Source organism: Cyanistes caeruleus, chromosome 1 (assembly GCF_971803275.1).
Source record: "Cyanistes caeruleus chromosome 1, bCyaCae1.hap1.1, whole genome shotgun sequence".
Taxonomy (NCBI): domain Eukaryota; kingdom Metazoa; phylum Chordata; class Aves; order Passeriformes; family Paridae; genus Cyanistes; species Cyanistes caeruleus.
Window position 1 is genome coordinate 79,200,340 of NC_141701.1, and position 7,963 is coordinate 79,208,302.

A 7,963-nucleotide genomic window follows, 5' to 3' on the forward strand; every position below is an offset into this window, starting at 1 on the left:
ATTACCTACAGTAAAGTATAATTCTGCATGGTTCAAACCACTGTGCTGTTAGATGCACCTGTGTTTGAAACTGCATAGTTCTTGCCTGAGATTTGGTTATCCTACTTCAAAATGATACATCTTTATGTCAGAGTATACGGGAGAATTCTTCCAGTTCCAAACAGAAATAGGGAAGAGTATAATGGTAAACAAAATCAATGACTTAGAGAAAGTAAAATACTCAGCACACATAATGTCTTGTCCCTCTTCATCTGAAGAAATAAGATACCTTGCAGGAAAATGTATCCTGAGAACTGGAACCGAATTTTAAACAAACTGCTGTGTGTTAAAAATGTAACACTTATCACCAAGGTGAGCAGGAAAGAAGCCACTTTATATGTAAATTTCTGTGCTACTCATGAAATCAAAAGTCTGGTATACACTCAGCAACCTAATTGTGCAGTGCACAGGCAGACACACAGACAGACATGACTACATCAGAACGGTCTGTTTTAATGGCATATATACAAAGGTAGAAGCTCATAAAAGAAAGTAGAAAGCTACCTGGAGCTGCTAGGTGATGTCTTTTCTTGACAGGCTAATATGCAATGCTCTTAGTAGAAACTGAGGAATATTTGGGAAAAAAAAAATAAATAAAATCTTCAGTTTCCTTTCTGCAGAGTAAATCTCAAGGAAAATACTGCATTTTGGCAGCACCCAAAACTTATATATCCCGTCAGGAAATACAAGTACAGATACATGCTTTTTACTTATTTTTGTTTTGTTGAGATAAATTATTTGATTTTTAAAAATTTTAATTATTGTATTATCACTCTGTTGTAGTTAAGATTATGTCAGCATTTCAGCTGTGAAAATAGACTTCAACTTGCCTAAAACATTACTCAGAACTTCAGTGTCATATAAAAAAACTCAGTCTGGATAAGAACACTTATCCAGATGATTTATGATTTTATGTTTTATGTTTATGATTATTTTATTATTAAGACTTCTCTTACATTTAATATACGGTTTAAAAAAAATGTGTTGTTTTTTTTTTAAATCTAAAGGAGAAATATATATATTACTTATAACTTAACAGAAAAGTTTCTGGTTTATATATTTTCTTGACAAACTTCAGTTACACTGTATTCAAAAAAGCCCCACTTTTTTCCAAAAGAATAAATTTTTCAATATAGACCAGTCTTTTCCTCTAAAGGAAGTCATCAAGAGTAACTTCAAAGTGACATATGTGGAATGAAAACATATGATTTGCTTAATTTCTGGTAAAAATATCACCTAAGTGAATCAGAAGGAAAAATAATGCTTGTAGATTTTATTTTTCCACCTTCATTCTGATTAACTCCATTCAAAAAAATTTCCAATGGTACAACACTGAAGGCAGAATCAAGCCCAAGTCATTAACAAAACCTGCACCCTGTCCCATTAAAAGAAAAGAACCACCAACCCCCCAGCTGCATAATGTAATACCCACATCACTGCTGTTTCTTTGACAAGTGGCTGTCCTCAAAGGAACTCTTCATCCTTAGAAATGTAACTTTTAAACATTGCATCATCTTCATTCTCCCATTCTATTTCATGAGGAAATCTAATATTCATTTTCCAACACTTAACAACGAGGAACAATTGCTGTCAATTGCAATTTGTAATATGCATAGCCCTGTGTCAATAATGCTGGCTACAACACTCAGCTTACTGGCAAAGAATTCTATTCAATTAAAATAACATGATACCAAACTCTGAGTAGTCTTTCAGAAGCCATGCTTAAAGAATACACTTCACAATCCAGGGTGTGCAATTTATAAGCCCCAAACATGTACAGTCTCTAAGACCTAAACAATTTTTTTCATTTATCCTGAGATGCCAAATTATTCTGGAGGACAACAGTAAGTTACATGGCTCAAATAATGACAGGAAAACTGCTCTGACAGCAGGATAGGGCTGATTTAATAGGGAAGTCAAATATGGGAACTATAAAATTAAGGAAAAAAATGGCAAAAATTTTCATAGTAATTATGAAATCAAGACATAAAAAAAATCTTTAAGATTAATTTCTTTAGGAAATAAAGCCATACACTACGGAGATTTGAAAAAATGAACTTTATTATAAGAGCAGTATTTCCAGGAAGCAGTTTAAAAGTGGATTACTAACCAAAAATAACTATCATAAAAATATGTCAAAGAAAAGCAGGCACCACAGTGGAGTAATCCAGCCAGGGCACTGCTGTACAGAAATCAGTTATTTAGTATTCTGCCAATTTGATGAAACATGTGTCTAAACAAACTTGCAGTAGCAAAAATCCAGTTGAAGAAATCATATTTCAAAGTGCACATACTCTCTCAGAAGTAAAAATGTTAGAACAGTTAGGATGCAAAAATACACTTTTTAGAGATTATAGAACTTCACTGAAGTGTAGCTATCACAGACCAAGAGTCAGTTATATAAACCTTTTAGACTTGGGTGAAGCTGGAAATGTGCCTGGTCTATTGAATTTCAGGATGCAGCCATTTATAAACTTAGGCTTCACAAAAAATGGGTTAGGATTTTGGCTGGGGTTTCTTTTGCAGGTGTGAACTTTTGAGATAAATTACTCTAAATCCAAACTTACTTCCAAAGGCAAGAACACCTGTTATTGTTTAACTTCCCTACAGTTCAGGTCCTGATCACCATTTTCAGGCTGGTTTGTTTGTTTCCTTGCTTATATTTAACAGTTACAAACAAAGATGACGATGACAGATTTCTCCTGTGATTTTAAAAGTATTATATACCTAAACCAGAGAATTTAATTGAAACTGCATTTGGAAACAATTCATAAGTTAAGAAAGTTTAAATCTGTATCACATATGCTCTTTAAAAACCACTAATTTTTAGAAAAAAAGTGGTTTTTATCAAAAAAAGCAGACAGAAATTTTGCTACTTAAATCCACTTCTCAAACAGGCAGATGAAATATTGACTATCAACTATCATATACACAAAAATAGATTACTCAGTATGAAATTGGTGTTTGAAACTGGTGATACAGATGTTTGTCCAAGATTCTGTATTCTGGCTAGTTTAGCTGGCTGGTGTCATTGATGTAGTGTTCCATGGAGCATTTACTGGTTTACAGGCATTAACTGAGGGGGTCAATATTTAATTTTCTTTCAGTAAGACACAGGAAGACAAAGGTCAATGTTCTTCTCATGAGACATGATAGCTAGATATTCATTTGAGTAGATTGCTATACTTACATATATTATTGAAATAGACATATGTTGTCACATTCCTGCATTGTTACATACATAAAAATGAAAAGGTTAATATCCTTTACAAACTGTATTTCTGGAATTGCTTTCCTTTGAAAGTAGCATTTAACAATGATATAAAATCCAGGGTAAAAAAAAAATCCCTTCCTCTAAAAACTTCTATTTGGAGTAGTATTGGAATACTGATGCAAGCAGTTCTATGTCTACATCTGACTGAATATCACAGGTAAATAATTGTTTAGGTAATCTTTAAGAGTGGTGTGCTCCAGCCAAGCTGAAACATGTAATTGCCATTCAATTTTTTTAGTCTTTCGGCAGTTGTATTTAAAAATTTGCATTTAAAATGAGGTTTTTTGTGGTTTTATCTTTTTTCCCTCTCTCTTCACAGAACCTCTTCTCACATTTTCCTTCTGGAATGTCCATATTTTGGCTCCGCGTCTTTTGCAGCATCTAGACAGTGTTGTAAAAAAGGCTTTCCCTTCTAGGCCAACCAGTAATCATTTCCCAGTTCCATCTTCTGTGAATAAAAACCCCAGAGCCATTGTACAGAAGGGCACTGATTTCTATTATGATGACTGTCACAGAATTCATATATTCCACGGTTCCCGAAGAGCAGGACAACTGAAGATCACTGGATTATGGAAAAATGCTGAATGTCACAACTGATGTTTATATGGTCCTTTTAGTTTTTCAGCAAGTCATACTGCTCAAACCTTAGTAATGATTGTATAGCCAACTACTGGCTCAAAAACAGTCAGATACTTAAACAGGATGTTATTTTCCTTAGACAGTTTTCCACAGGAAAACAAAAATATATGGGGTTAGTCACGTTGCACAGGATGATTTCAAGAAGAGGATGTAATGGATCTTCAAAAATTCAGGTTTGCTAGCAGGCTATCTGCAAATTAAGCCAGCATCGTCAGATGCCATACAGAAAGTCTGCTATTTCCCACAGAAAATCATGTGGAGTAGAGTTGAGAAAGCCATTAACTTGGTAGATTATAGAGATTTCTGCATTTTCAAATATATTTCTTAGTGCAAAAAAGTAATTTGCCTTATAAAATAAGGATTAAAACCTCTATCAATGCAAACAGCATTTTCTCCATAACTTATTGTTGATGAGCACGGAAAGATTTCTGGGGGGGTGGGAAATCACTCAATAAAGCTTAAACATTATCTAGTTATCATTTGATCATTTAAGAAAAGTCGAGTGTGGTGCTATCTTATGCTATATATAGAGTATAAGATTTTTTTTATTTTTTTTTCTAAAAGCATCTGATGTTTTGAATGCAGAATGGTTGCAACTCAAAAAAATCAATTATGGAAATTATCCCTAGATTATAAACTAACACATTATTAGTGCACAATTCAAATACAGAAGGGAAACAAATTTATCCATTAAGTACCTCTGAATCTTTCAGCTGATGAAAATTACTACAGGTACTTGAAACATTTCTTAGGTTGATTAATTGTGTTTGCAATCCATCAGGAAAGATACAGTCCCAAAGTGTATAACCATCCACTTAGTGAGACTTTTTAAAAACTCAATTGAGGCCTCTGTAAAGTTTTAAATTTTCATTTTCAGCCAAAAATGTTACAGACTATGTTTCTAAGGAATGTAGCTTCAATCTTCACTAAGATCTGACAGAAGAAAAAGAGAACTGATCATACAGACTAATTTTATGTATCCTAGTGTTTATTTCTCCAACTGCAAACATCTCTCCTAAAGCATCAATCATGTGATAAATCATAATATTGTATAATCAATTTGTTGATTATATACAGGAATCATTGGCCATACTTATTTGAAAATTACCACAATTTCACAGGGCAACTTTAAGGAGACATGAATGTTTATGTGCCTCAGGAACTACTGTCATTATGATTTCATTGTATGCATTGCAAAAAAAGGTTACATCAAGCAGTGGGAAATATTAAAGAAAAATTAATTTTTCCTTTGGTTCATTTTCTTTCATTCCTATATGGAATCCAAATATAAATACTTGGACTTAAATCTCAAAAGTTTATACATATAGCATATTTTACATAGATAAGCTGTTCCACTGAAATCAGTAAGGCTGTTCACACATGTAATAACAAACTTCATATGTAGTATCTGGCAAGCTTAGTCTTACCTACCAATACAAAGGGGAAAAGGATGTACAGATAAACAGTGAAAAAGAAAATTATTAGGGTGAGAGAGGGGATTCTGCCCCTCTGCTCTGCTCTGTGGGGGATCCCACCTGGAGTGCTGCACCCAGCTCTGCAGGCCCCAGCACAGGAGAGACATCAGCCTATTGGAGTAAGTCCAGGTGGGGGCCCACCAAGGTGATTAAATGGATGGAGCTCATGTCCTATGAAGAAAGACAAAGAAAACTGTGATTTTTTGACCTGGAAAAGAGAAGGCTTTGGAGTAACCTAATATCCAACATGAATAGGACACCTCACACACATGAATCAAATTACTCTTGTAGTTCTATACTTCACATCCTAGCCTCTCTCCTTTTTCAGCAAAGGATAGTTGTGAATTTTTGGGTGAAACATCCAACTTTGTTTTAATGGGCAATATATATTGAATTACTTTTCCCAAAGTTGAGTCTGCTTTGCCCCATCAAAATTACTGCCAAGTGATGTCCCTGTCCTCATCTTGACCAACAAGCTTTTCAATTTCCCTCTCCTCTGTAGAGAAGGGGGACTGGAAGCAGCTGAGTGGGGTCTTGCAGATGGCCAAGGTCATCCCACCACATTAACAAAGTCAGCTGCCGGTGGTAGAGGACAGCAATGTTTTTCCAAGCTAAACAAAGTATGATGGTCCATTCTCATAATCTGGGCTATCAAAAAAATCATAAGATAAATGTTGTAACACTATGTAATTTTAAAAACCTTTTTTTTCCTCTCCAATATTGAGCAAAGTTATAGAATGTACAGTAATTCAAAGCTGATGTATAACATAGTTCATTCACACCTGTGCGAAGTGAAGTAGTTAATAAGGCAATATTGCTAATGGCTCTAAAAGCCTGAAACCTTTCAAGTGTTCTCAGCATTAGCAAGCAATTTCCAGATGATTTCTAGGGAATTTAACAATCATAACAGAAACCACTTTGGTTTTTATAAATAATTTCTTCAGGTAAAAAAGTTTTCAGCTCACAGGTAATATTTACTGAGACAGCTAATATGCTATGAAATTAGAGGAAGAGAATTACAGAATAGATGAGTGATGTATTTGAAGGGCCATATTCTGACATTCTCAGTCTATGAACTGGATAATTTTATCTTAATTATACACTCAGTAATTATTCCACTTCAGTGGTTAACAAGCCTTGTCACCATGCATTTTGGGGTCTGCTATTCTCAGGATTACCTTTATTGCAAGTCTCTGTTGACAGTGCATTTTCATAGGAGCAATTTAAAATCTCCTAAAACTGAAACAGATAATTGAAGACAATTGCATAATGTCAAAGATGTATACTAATTAGAACTATCAAAATATCTGAAGGAGTAAATGCATCTGCAAATCTGAGGGCTTTGCATGGAAATTGGGGGAATAGGTTGTGGAATACGATCTCATAAACATAGCACAGAGAAGTACTGGCCTTAGACTGAACTCAAATCAATAATTCTGGCAAAGCAGCAGATTCCTCTGACAACAGACAGTTTGAAAGCCAGTTAACATATGAATTGCAAGCAGGGCACGCAATAAAATCTCAGTGTGCTATTGAAAAATAATAAAAATAGAAAACTGCAATAAGATCTAAAACAGGAAGGAGGTGCTGTTCTGCTAGTCTAGTGGTGATCTTGGTATACAGAAGGTGAGAAGAGCTCTCCCTATTATTAAGGCTGTAAAAGCTAACCTGACATAAAGGACAAGGTAGGAATCTGTTAACTAACAGGTGTGGGAAGAGCCAAGAATAGGAGTGTGTCTAAATTCTGCCACCACCAACTCCTGCTTAAGGGCCCCTGGAGTAAGAAAGAAAATGTATTTAGGCCTGGTGAGAAAGTGAGAGTATCCAAGGAGGAGTCATGTTACTTGCTGTCATATTAATGTTGCTCTGTGAATGTGAGATGGCTGAAGGGTAACTCCACACATGTGTGAAGGCAAATACTCACATCTGAGTGCCCAGGCTTAACACTTAAAAAGATGGGGCATGTATTTTGAGATCAAACATGACAATTCAAGTGTCTGTAATTGCAGGGCTCAACCAACTGATAGCGTAGACACTGAAATTCCTCACCACTTAAACATTCAAAAGCTTTTAGTTCAATTATATGTAATGTCATTTCCACTGTAGTATCAGGCAGATGTTTAATAAACTATTTTCAGAGTAGAAGAAGGAAGGCAGACTGTAACTGAGGGATTAGTTCAGGCTGCTATGCTACACTTCCCAAGGGATGATTTAGTAGCATACTTTGTTTATGTCAGCAAATATTATTCTACCACTATCAATACATATCATATATCCTTTGTTATAACGTACAATCTAGTCTGCAAAAAAAAAAAAAGCCTTTTTAGTATCCAACACACTTTTGATTCAAAACAGCTCTTGCTTATTATACCAGTAACATAAAAGAACATGAAGCGCCTTCCTCCATCTCTATTGTTGGGCTTTCTACCATGCTGTGGTAAGATAGCCCCACATTGTGCTGTTCTTCATGAGAAGAGATAGTACCCATGATTAAAGCCCTGTGGTCATAGTACACTTCTAGTTTTAGGCACAAGTC